Genomic DNA, 12673 nt, shown 5'->3' with positions numbered 1-12673 from the left:
GGAAGCCCCCACATTTAAAATCCAACAATCCTGCAAGCTATGTACTATTGTCTCTATTTTATACATAACAGAATGGATGATTTTGAGATCACAGAGGTTAAAAGTGGCAAAGCTGTGACCTGAACACAAGTCAGCATATCTTCAAAATGCCACGAGTTTCCAGCTCCCAGTGCTGTCGGTAACAGTGGAGAGGGGAGGTGAATGATGCTTGGAAGTATGGAGGAACCTCTTTCTGGTCCACTAACTGGAATTTATAGTTCTAAAGCTTCCTTCTCAGCATCAAATATTTCATTGAATTGGATTTAGACCTCTTCACTGTCGACTGAGCCCGATGAGGTAAGACTTGGTAAATGCTACGCGTTGGCTTCTGTCCCGGTGCAGGGAATGCACTTTACAGTGGTAATTTCCTGCTAATTGGTTGTAACTAATGCACTGCCATTCTGGAATTTGTCACTTACAGAAATGTACCTTAGCAAATGGACCATGGTCTCCACCTACATGTACATTTACTCATGCTAGAAACAGTGCGGTGAGAGGCAGGTGGGATGAAGGATGTGACTGAGTGGGCAGTAGGTGTCCTGTGGACCCCCGCCTTTCACGAAGTCTTTTTTGGATGAAGAAGGATGGCTGGAAGAACAGGCATCGGGAATCAGATGCCAACAGAAGAGGCAAGGTTGGGGCCAAAGTCAGTGTGTGTCTCCTGGGCTAGTCTTCCGTCTCTAGAGGCAAAAATTTTCTTATCAGTGAAACAAAGAAGCTTGGTTACACCTGCCATTTCAAACTGTGCTCTGCAGAGGTTACCTGGGGGTCTCAGAGCTAGAATGGATGAACCCTCTGCTCCGCTCAACCCTGTGCCTCTCCGCTTCACCCTTTTTACATCTTAAGTTTCCAAGGCGAGCAACATTCAAACCATGGGAAGTGAGGCTGCCCTGGGAAGGCTCCGGCACCAACAATCTGAGATCTTATTTTTTCCCTCCCACCTCCAACAGCCCCGCTCTGTTCTTGTGTTTGTGCTCTGATGCAGGCTGGCATGTCAGGCACAGAGCCCGCTACGCTGCCTGTGTGGTTTCCTAGGAACCCCCGCACCAGGCAGGGCCAAAGAGAGGGCAGGGAGGGTGGCAACAAAGAGAAGCCAGTGGAAGTAACCAGGGTCAGTCTTGGCCCCTGGGGGAGCGGAGGGACAGATGCCTGCCACTGCCAGCCTGTCCCCTGTGAGAGGAGCTGGTGTAGCAGAGGGTGGCTTGTGGCATCTGTGTCCCCATGAGGCGCTCTTAGGGCTGGCAGGGGCTGAGGACATGTGGAGTGCCCGCCTGCCTGCCCCAGCTGGCCGGCTTCAGGCCGTGCCAACTGCAGTCAGGGGCATCTGTCCTGGGCTGGGGGACATCTGATGCCTGGTAGGGCGGGCCAGGAGCCTCAAGGGAAAGGAATACAAGACAGTCCAGAAACGGAGGTGAAATGAAACTTCCAGAGGGACTGGCACCTTGAGCCTTAGCTTTTTTAAAATGTCAATGAATTCATCTCTCTGTGTGTCTCAGTCTCCCTCCACCCGGCTTTCTCTCTCTGTCTCTCTCTCTCTCTCATCTCTGTTCTACTGAGATGTGATTTTCATTACTCCAGGGATCTTAAGATTTCCACACCAATCATAGTAAAATTGCACAAGAAGTCTTGATGTTGCTGCTGTGAATTTCACTGCCTTGGGGCCAAGCTGAAATCTACAAGATTGAAAGAGCTGGACTTTATAGGAGAAGCAGACCAGGGAGAGGAAGAGAGAGAAAAGGAGGCGGGGAGAGGAAGACAGAGAGGGAGAGAGAGGACTGATGAACTCAGAAAAATCCATGGGAATCTCATTTCTGTCTTTCATGAGCTAGTGGGAAATCAGCAAAGGACTTAGCCTGTCTGAATGTCATGTTCCACATCTGTTAAACAGGGATTTAGATTAATTTTAGATTTCTAAAGCTAATAGTAGTATCTACTTTGCAGATTTATTTTGAGAATTATTAGAAAAGAACCTGCTTAGTGTAACATTTCCAAAATGTGCTCCTAGATGGTGGCTGTAATGGTGCACAGGTTAACACAGACTCTGACGCTCTCCTCACCTGTGTGGCCCTGTGATCGTGATTTTATTGTGTTCTGTTCCTTTAGGCAGACAGAACTCACCACATACATGTGGTGTCATGTCAGCTTGTCATTTTCCTGGGCTGGTTAAAAAAGGTCAAAGAAAACAAATACAGAGGAAAAGTTAATAGAGGTATTTGTCTGAAAAGGCAGTCATCTACCTTCAAATTCTTATCTTTTCTCACTGTCTTTTCCCACCCAGATTCCAGCCTTCCCACAAAACCTTTCCAAATGGAGCAGAAGTCAGACATTGACATCCCCAGAATGTGAGCTCCAGAACCATCATTCCTGTCTCCCCTGGTTTTGGACACCAGTTCCGGTCCAGACTGGCGTTTCCTGTCCTGCAAAGCCAGTCTGTTGGACTTCCTGGTTCTGAAATCCATTCCATCCCAGGTAAGCTCTGCGACTCTCCTTCCATTCTGAGACCATGGTTTCTACACTAAACTTCAGAGATTTGGTCTGACAACTGAAGGAGAAATGAAGAGACCTTTGGAGTGGAAATGGTTTGTGGCGGCCCATTCTCAGATTCTTTCTGATGATGTTTGGATGTGTAGATCTAATGTTTTTTCAAAAATGAATATTTTCTATTTGTTTTTCCTTTTGTCGTTGGAAGCCCTTTGGCTCTGGGCACTGGAGTAAATGAAGAGGATATGTGAAATTGTTACCTGGATGGACTGCAGGAAACTCTCATTAATTGAGAACACAAGGGACCAGACAAAACAGATTTTGAATGAATTAGTTTTCAGTGTCTGAAAGCATTGCTGAGAAATACAGGATGTCTTTTTGGCTGAGAAATCCTCATTCATTATGTCACCCGATGCAGTGTTAAGTCAAATGGTAAATGGCAGTGATATTTCCTATATTTTGGGGCGAATGATAGGTGATTTGGGAAATACATTATTTGGTTCTCAGCCATCTGGACAAAATTTATCAGATTCTTGCCTGTTGTACCCTGACAGCTCCCAAGTTCCATTCTTTAATAACTTTTTTCCTTTCCATGTCAATCCTGAGTGATCTAGTGGTTAACCAGACATCCCATGTTTTGTTTTAAATTCCTAAAGATTCAACGGGCTTTCCCAATGGCTCAGCGGTAAAGAATCCACATGCCAGTACAGGAGACTCAGGTTTGATTCCTGGATCAGGAAGAGCCCCTGGAAGAGAAAATGGACCCACTCCAGTATTCTTGCCTGGGAAATCCCATGGACAGAGGAACCTGGCGGGCTACAGTCCCTGGGGTCCCAGAAGAGTTGGACATGGCTGAGCGATTGAGAGAGAGAGCCAGGATTCAATACTACTGTTTCACTTGAAGATCTTTCTTTTTGCTTCAAACATGGCTTGTGTTCATCAGCGAGGAGCGTGGCTTCTTCACCGTACATGGTGGCCCTTCTGCATTGCCTTCCATTTTCAGCTCCCAGGCTCCCAGACACTAGCTGCCTCTGACCTGTACTCCGGTGCCCTAGCAGCATGGCTCAGGGTGAGTTCTGGTCTCCCTGCTCCCGGCACATGTGCTGAGATCCACAAGGAATTTTTACTTCTGTGCTTTTTAGCCTTTCCTCTTTGGGTTACAGTCATCTTAACACAGGGCCTCGAGCAGGTTAGGCTGTAATGAAATACTCAACATATATAACGGGGGTGAGAAGAGGGCAGTGTGTTGGGATGCTGGGGGTGAGCTGGCCCCATGTCCCCCCAGCTTCCATAAAACGTCCTCCTCCCTCTTGGTTGGGGTCTCCTCTCTCCCCTGATCCACTGCCTCGCAGCTGAGTCTCCATGTGATCCAGGGCTGGGCTGAGGCCTGGGTCAGGCCGTTCCCCCATGTTCCCTCCGGGATGGAGCTTGGCTTGTTGGAAGGACGTCTCTCTGTCCCCTTGCAGGAACGGTGGGTCCTCCACGTCAGCCCCTGCCTCCCATTTCCACAACCCCTGCCCCTGGATCCTGGAGCAATAGGATGCTGTGAAGACGGGCTTAAACACAGTCTGTATAGGACGAAGAGTAGAATCTTGCAGAGCCTGTGACTGGTGGGTGGACAAGACGCACTGTCTGTGATACTGAGCATCCCTGTGCTCTACGTCACCAACCCTCCTCCTCCTCCTCTCCTTCTTGTCTCTGCCATCTTCCTCTCCAGCAGGCTGTGGCTGCAGCCACCTCTCCCCATGTGGCCACTGGACTGCCCAGCTAACCACTCGGGCTGCTGAAGGACCATGTGCCCGGTCCCTCTCTCCTGCTCACCTCACATGGGCAATACCTGCCATGGTGGAGCAGTCTGGAGGAGCCCTGTTGCTGCCTTAAGTATCAAGTTCCTGTGGAGGAGAGTCCAGAGCCTGGGCTCATGTGCAGAGGTCCCACAGCCCACAAGATGGAGGGTGTGCCAGCGAGGTGCTGGAACCAGCCCAAAGCTAAAGAATAACCCCTGCCCCTGCTGAGCGCTAACCTTGGTTAACTGGTACTGCACTGGCTTTTGTTTGTGTCCGGACTCGTGGAGTGTCGAGCACAGATCTCTATTTTTCCCTGGCTCTTCCCCTGACCACGACGGAGAGCAGACTTGTGACCATCTCTCTCTACGACGGCTTCACACCCAGCCCTCAGCTCAGCTGAGACTCCTCCCTGTCCTCCGCATCACCGCCCATGGTCTCCCCTCTGCCTCAGCGCCCGCAGACAAGTCCCCAGGGCGCTGTGTTGTCTACACTACAGAATCTGGGAGGCTCTGAAGATCCCAGCGGTCCTGAGTCCTCTGGGTTCCTTGAAGATGAACAAGTTGTTTTCTGAATAAACCATCAGGAAACCTGGGCAGATGAATTTACCGATGGGACAAAGGGACAGGCTGTTTGTAATTAGGGGTCTCCTGAGAAATCCTGAAATCTGGGTTGATGCAGCTGAGAACTCTCCCCTTGGGAGGGAACTAGATTAAAACACACTCAGAAAACAAGCTAAGTTTGGGCACCGGAAGCCCTCAGACAATGCCAATGACACGGACAAGATGCAAGCATCTCACGCCGTGCCAGATGCTATGTGCACACAGAGGGGCTCGTGTATGTTACCTGATCTTCATAAAACCTCCCAAGGGTAATCGTCTTCAGATGGAGCTGATAAGCTCTGACCTGGTTGAGAGGGTTACGGAGCCGGCCCTTGTCACACCACTACCTAGCGGGGAGACGTCCAGTCATCCTGGTTCCATTCCTGGTCCAGGGCTATCCTGTCTAAGGACTGCGTGGTCTGTATCCAACAAGAACCAGCTCCAGATATACCAGCCCTCCTCACAGCAGGGTTGCTGACTGATCTCACCTTTTTAAGTTGGGATCTCATCTTGAGTTTCCAGGTTTTCCCAGCTTTGAATGTATGTCTATCCTCTCCATCAGATCTCTCCCTGGAGGACACGTTTGTCCTTCTCAATCTGGTGCTGTCTGATTCACCTCCACGAGTGGCTGAGATCCCCCTGCGTCGTCTGGCTCCTACTCATACAGGGCTGTTCGTTAAATGTGCCTGGAGGTTCTCCTCTTGAAATTTCAAGCGGTAAGTAAGACAATCATCTTTACCTATGGAGTACCTGCCTCCACACACCCATTGTGGTAATCAGTATAGTAAAATCAATATGGTGGAAACCGAAGGATGGGCTGATAAGACATAATGATGCTATGGCTGGGCTTTGAATCAACCTTGGTATGTGCTGGATTGGGGGCTCTGAGATGGTGTGGTAGAGGTAATTTGAGAGCAGTTTGTAATGAGCTGATAGATTATTATTCTAAGAAAAATACAGGGAATGCTCATATCCTCTGTGGCTCTAAAGGGAAGAACTAAACCTTATTTTTGCACAGTGGAGAGTACAACCTTCAGCTCAATATAAGTTTCATTCAACACTGGGGAATTCTGTTTTGAAGTGAGTTACCCATCACCGGACTATCATGTCCTAAGTACATTGTGGGTGGTTGTCTTTGGATAAGATGACCTCAGATGTTACTTTGAACTCTGAGATCCCATGACGATTTTCTAGAAGCATTCAGTGGAAGAGAAGCAGTCAAAGGGCAAGGTGTCAGGAGATTTATTTCATTTTTTATTAATTTTTATCCAGGAAAACAGAGCCACTCTGAGTTAGGGAGAAACACAATTTAAAATCTTGTGTATACAACTACTAATTCATTCTGTGTGTTATTCAGTCGCCAAGTGGTGTCTGACTCTTTGCGACCCCATGGACTGTAACACTCCAGGCTTGCCTGCCTTTCACTGTCTCCTAGAGTTTGCTCAAATTCATGTCCATTGAGTTGGTGGTATAATAATTCATACCCTGAATAAAAATTTGAAAATCTCCTATAACCTCATCATCTTCCTATAATAACTATTTTCATTGCATTATAGTCACAGAAATCATATAATTTTCAGGGTTCATGATGTTTGGGCAGTTGTTATCATGGAACATGGAAGATTAGGTAAAAATCAAGTTTTTATGGGGAGAGGGGAGGAGAGGGTGAGATAAAAAAAAAAATCAAGTTGTTCTGACTTTCCCTTCAGATGATTAGGAATAGAATCCTTTCTTAGTTTCATTTATGTGGGAACTAATAATATTTAAAATCATGTTTGTGTGTGTGTGTGTGCTCAGTCAGTCACTAAATTGTGTCCGACTCTCTGAGACCCCACGGACTCTAGGCCTCCAGGCTCCTCTGTCCATGGGATTTCCCAGGCAAGAATACTGGAGTGGATTGCCATTTCCTTCTCCAAGGGATCTTCCCAACCCAGGGATCGAACCCATGTCTCCAGTATCTCCTGCATTGGGAGGCAGATTCTTTACCCCTGAGTCACCTGGGAAGCCCATTTGAAATCATAACATGTATTAATAAATGTATATCAATAATGGAATTCTGTTCACACAGTTATGAATAAATGCTCTTCCTCTTTAGATGTGTCTGTTTCCTGCTCACAGTCTTTTTTGGTCTTATGTTAGCTCGTGCATATGTTTATGGATGAAGAGTCCATGGCTGGGCCTCAGAGGGACTGCAAACCACTTGAAATTAGATAGAAGATTTGGCAAGAGTGTCTGTGCTATTGTTTTCCCTGGAGGAGAGTTCGGAGTGTTTTCATTAGTGTTCCCCTTAAGCGCCACTGCATCCAGACTGAAGTCCAAGCTTCTCAGAGCCTTTCAGGAAGGACACACTGCACAGCCTCCACTTACTGAGCTGGGCTTTCGCTCTCCCCACTTTCCTCTGTGATGGAGGAGGAAGCAGAGAGGCACCATCCATTGGCATTTGTGGAGACTCACATCAGTCTGTCCAGCTGCCACGACTGCTCCTTCGAGGCTGGCATCATGATTCTCAGCACCTGACCAGAAGAAAACTAAGACTCAGAAACTTGACTGGTCCAGACACACAAGTCAGGAGGTGGGAGAGACATTTAAATGCTGTGCTTCATTCATCACACAGCAAAGCCCTTCCACAGGCTGTGAAACTCTGCTGGTTGGCTCACGAGCAAGCAAATGCTAATAATAGATAATATCTATTGAGTTTTCACCCTGTACACTCTCTGTGTATACTTCAGTCCCTGGATAATCTCACGAGGGAGGGTTTCTAAACCGCTAATGCGATGCCTATTTACCAATAATGGAATGATGCCCGTCACTGAGTTAAGTAACTTGCTTAAGACAGCAGCTCAGCAGTGGGGGAGTCAGCATTTGAAACAGGTAATGGGTTCATCTTTTTAACTGTGATGCTATGGCATCCTTGACGTTTCTTTGATTTTTTTTCTTTTTAAATTAATTTCTTTGGAGTATAAGGCTTCCTTGGTGGCTCAGATGGTAAAGCATCTGTCTGCAATGTGGGAGACCCAGGATCGATCCCTGGGTTGGGAAGATCCCCTGGAGAAGGAAATGACAACCCACTCCAGTATTCTTGCCTGGAAAATTCCAAGGACGGAGGAGCCTGGTGGGCTACAGTCCATGGGGTCGCAAACAGTCAGACATGACTGAGCGACTTCATTTCACTAGAATTGCTTTACAATGTTGTGCTGGTTTCTGCTGTACAGCAAAGTGAATCAGTTGTACGTGTACACATGTCCCCTCTTTTCTGGATTTCTTTCCCATTCAGGTCACCACAGAGCATTAAGTACAGTCCCTGTACTCTAGAGTAGATTCCCTTTAGTTATCTGTTTTATACATAGTATCAATAGTCTCAAATCTTCTTGGTCTCCTAACACATTTGCCACATGAAAAGTAAATTAAGAGCCCATTCATTACAAATATGAGCTCTAAAGAGCCACGCCAAAGCCTTTCTAGCAGTAATGTCTGTAGGACTTGACACAAGAGGAGACTATTTATAAACCTTGCTCATAGCTGCTTACGGCTCATACCTATGGTATCCCAGGTTGACGACAATTCCCAGATGGACTTGACTACTTTTTTTCCCACCATTCCTCAAGGCAGACAGTGACAGCAGCAATTGGAAAGATCCTCATCTCATATAATTTAGGAGCAGAGATGGTCTGAAGGGCTCACGGATTTAATTACAGGATGCAAAGGGGCGATGCACAGCGCTTGACTGACAGCTGATGGAAACCTCAACTGGGTATCCTGTTTTCATCTCCTGAAATCACGCTGACAAACCTCAGGGGGGATTTTGATAGGATGATCATAAAACAGACACTTTTCTTTAACTGCCAGGGTAAATTACCAGGTAATTTTCGTGGAAGCTTGTGTCAATGTAACATGATCTCTTTTCCTGTCTTTCTTGCTTTCTTTTTTTCCCATCTGTCCTTTCAAGGTGTTTGGTCTGCTAGCAGGACGGTGAGAGGAACAGATGATTGCTCTTTGATCAGGTGTTTTCTGAGGCTGCAGTTTCTCGTTTGCAGCCCGCAGCATTCTGAGCAGGCTGGTGATGAGTCTGTGCTTCCCAAACCCGCAGACCTGCCCTGTGTGGGGAGTGATTGCCAAGCCAAAAGGGGAAACATGTCCTGGGCTTGCAGAGCTGTCCCCAGTCGAGTTTTTAGTTTGCTAACTGGTCATCCAGAAGATTTGATCCATGATGGAAACTTAAGGTAACTGTATTCTCTGTCTTTTATTTTGGCCTTTCAAATCATTGAAACACATAAGTGTAAGACTTCATTCCACCCTAGAAACCACAGCAACCCCTCGTTCCATGCACACCACTCCCTTGACCCCACGCAGCACCCCAGGACCCAACACATAGGCTCTACCAGGGGCTGCTGGCCAGTTCCTCTTCACCATGCTAGGTTTGGTCTTGACCTTGGTTGAGAGGTTGCCTCAGCAGCTACACGACTTTGTTCTTCGTTTGGAGCCTTTGATCTGTCATGAGGACACAGGTCTATGGATAACCCAGGTCAATGACTTCATGAGCAAAGGTAGTCATTGATGACCCTGTCACTAAGGTCACCAAGTGGAGTGACGGAGCAGAAGAGGAGCTGTGACAGTCATTGGGAGAGTTGTTCTCATCTCACTCTGCATTTTCTTTGCAGAACCTCAAGGAGAGCTGACTGCCTCGCTTTTCTTCCCCCAACTGCCGCCTTCTGATCAGCTCACAGCTGAGCACGTGGCTGGCACAGGGGTCCCTGTAGACCACCGCCTGTAGGTCAAGTCCTCTTCCATCTGGCCACATCTCCTTGCTCCTGCCAAGCTGCTCTGATGACGTCATCATACGCCCCACCCTGTTGACCACCCGGCCCCTGCACTCTCTGCCCTCAGGTGACGGCATCACATGGATGCATCCAAGGTCCTTGCTGATGCTTTGCTCTCCTGTAGGATGAACCTCACTACCCTCCTCATTCTTCAAGATGAGACTGGAATCTTCCACCCTCCAGAAGCTCGCCTGGACCTCTTAACCCACAGTGGTAACAACAGCAACAGCCATCACCATTTTCTGTCCTCAGAGTAATGCTGTGACACAGGCATTGTTATTACTTCTACTCTGTGGATAAGAAGATTGAACTCAAAATGGTTAGGAGTTGCCTACATTTATAACCTGGTAATAATAAAAAATAGCAAGCATTCATCAAATGTCTACTATCCATCCTGCATGTATGCTAAGTTGCTTCAGTCGTGTCTGACTTTTTGTGACTCCATGAACTGTAGCCCGCCAGACTCCTCTGTCCATGGGATTCTCCAGGCAAGAATGCTAGAGTGGATTGCCATGCCCTCCTGCAAGGGATCTTCCCGACCCAGGGATTAAACCCGAGTCTTTTATGTCTCCTGTATTGGCAGGCAAGCAGGTTCTCTACCACTAGCGTCATCAAGGAAGCCCACTATATACGCTACACCGAGCTAATTCGTAAGCATTTTATCTCAGTTAATTCTTGAGAAAATCCGTGCCATAAGAACAATTTTAGCCCCATTTTGCAGATGAGAAAAATGAGGCCAAAAGAGAAGAGCAGATGACCCTGCAATGGAGTCAGGATTTGAACCTCCGTGACAACCGTCCATCTGCTCACCTCACTCCATCGTCCCTCTTCCTAGACATTCTACTGAAACAGTTCAGTGTAACTGGCAGTTGCCATCATTTGAAAAAAGGGGGGTTCTGGGTATTGGGAAAAACTCCACCCCTCCCCCTAATCTGGCCCAAGGCTTGTATCTTTCTTGTAAGGAAATCTACATAGACACGGATTAGAAGAGGCAGAGTCGTGTTTAGAGCTCGTCTCAGATATGGGACCGTCGTGATGCACATCTTGTACAGGTGAGTTCAGATCCAGAGTTGACTAGAAAAATAGTGAAAGTGGGAATAAATACAACGATCTGTCTCGGTTTATGTTTAATTGCTCCAGTCGACATGTGAATGTGTCGCTAAAACTATAGCCGCTACGGCCTGGTGTTTTGCGTCTTTCTTCCCTGGTTCAGCCTTTTCTGCCCCTAAGTAATTCTTATATACTTCAGTGCTTTAGAAATAGCTTTATCCGAGCTAATGACATGAACATAGGAGTAATGTATACTCAATTGTACATAATAGGGTTGTAATTCCATGGAGAGATGCCTGAGTGCTCTGCTAATGTCATGAGAAATGCAACATGGAATTCCAGGCTCCAGTTAACGTGTAGGATGGTTTGATGGGTTTGTCTGTGTTGACTTCCTTGCAGGATGCTCTCAACGAGATCCCTCTAAAGCTCAAAGCCAGTGGAGAAACAGAGGGGGCGGTGGGGTCTGCCAGCTCCTCAGATGGTATTAGAATGCTCTGCTCCCTGACAAAGGAAATGGCAATCCACTCCAGTATTCTTGCCTGAAGAATCCTAGGGACAGAGGAGCCTGATGGGCTGCCATCTATGGGGTCACACAGGGTCGGACACAACTGAAGCGACTTAGCAGCAGCAGCAGCTCCCTGACAGCACCGCTTACTGCTAGACTCCCATCCTGCCTGTGAAGACCACCACTCCAAGGGCCTTCCTGGGATGAATTGTGTTCAGTGGAGATTGATATTCCCCAGTCATCATACCATGGTGTCATTTTCATTAGTGATGAGATTTATATTAATGATAAGAAACCATGAGCCAGGCATTCACCCTTCAGCAGAACACCTGATCTAATCTAATTCATTATTAAGAGCCACTCCCCCCCCTTTTTCTGCCACAATGTTGTTCAGTTGCTAAGTCGTGTCCGACTCTTGGCGACTCCATGGACTGCAGCACGCCAGGACCACTTTGCTTTATAACAGGTCCAAGATCGTTGTTAGGAGGAGGCAAGGTACAAGCTAGAAGCTCCTGTGAAGACTGGTGGTAAGTCAGGAGTGGGGCTGAAAGAACACAGAGCAGGGATGGGGGAGGAGAGGGTTGGGGAAAGGAGGCACTGAGACGCCTCTTTGCCAGGTAGCACTAGTGGTAAAGAACCCACTTGCCATTGCACAAGACATAAGAGACGCGGGTTCAAGCCCTGGGTTGGCAAGATCACCCAGAGAAAGGTATGGCAATCCACTCCAGTATTCTTGCTTGGAGAATCCCACTGGAGAATCTCACTGGATAGAGGAGCCTGGTGGGCTACAGTCCACGGGGTTGCAAAGAATAGGACATGACTGAAGTGACTTAGCAGACAGCACAAATGCCTTACCCACCAGGGAGAGTGGTTCAAGGCCAAGAGTGAAGAGAGTAAATGAGCCTCTGGGGAACACTTGGTTTGAAGGTGCTGCATGAGGGCCTGGCAGTAGGAAAAAAGCTATGATGGAGAACAGTAATGATTTTCAACCTATTTCTGTGTGCAAGATTTCATATAGCTCTCGAAACCCAATGCATTCCAGGAATAGTATATTAGGTCACATAATCTAGAACAACATTTCTTAACAGGGGTTCGAAAATCCCTTGAAACTCCAAGTGGACTTCAGGGTAGCATAAGATGTGTGTTAAGGGCCTGACCTGTGAGGTGGCACAGCTGTGCCCTTCCTGGCTCTGTCTCTTCATGGCCACATGATCCTGGACAAGTCACTTAACCTCCTGACCCAGGTTCCTCATCTTCAAATCAGAGAAGATTTCCTCGTTGTGTTATTGAGATCATTGTGAATGAGTTAATAAGATGGCACCCAGTGATCACTACATACATTGGTTATCACTGGATCCGTTTTTCTGGAGACAGTCTGTTGCTTTCATCAGATTC

The 12673-nt window shown here is 47.3% G+C and overlaps 1 protein-coding gene across 1 annotated transcript in view; it reads left to right on the top strand.

The window, feature by feature from the left end:
* The window catches only part of CMPK2 (cytidine/uridine monophosphate kinase 2), a 45055-nt gene extending 34958 nt beyond the window's left edge, over nucleotides 1–10097 (top strand). The window contains exons 5-8 of the transcript XR_014083851.1: nucleotides 2318–2508; nucleotides 3177–3589; nucleotides 5469–5622; nucleotides 7046–10097. The gene's annotated coding sequence lies outside the window, so the exon portion shown is untranslated. The remainder of the gene's footprint in view (nucleotides 1–2317; nucleotides 2509–3176; nucleotides 3590–5468; nucleotides 5623–7045) is intronic.
* Nucleotides 10098–12673: the final 2576 nt, after the last annotated feature.

This window comes from Giraffa tippelskirchi, chromosome 4, assembly GCF_054371585.1.
Source record: "Giraffa tippelskirchi isolate mGirTip1 chromosome 4, T2T-mGirTip1v1.2.pri, whole genome shotgun sequence".
In the NCBI taxonomy this organism is placed as follows: domain Eukaryota; kingdom Metazoa; phylum Chordata; class Mammalia; order Artiodactyla; family Giraffidae; genus Giraffa; species Giraffa tippelskirchi.
This window is presented reverse-complemented; position numbering and strand designations above follow the sequence as displayed.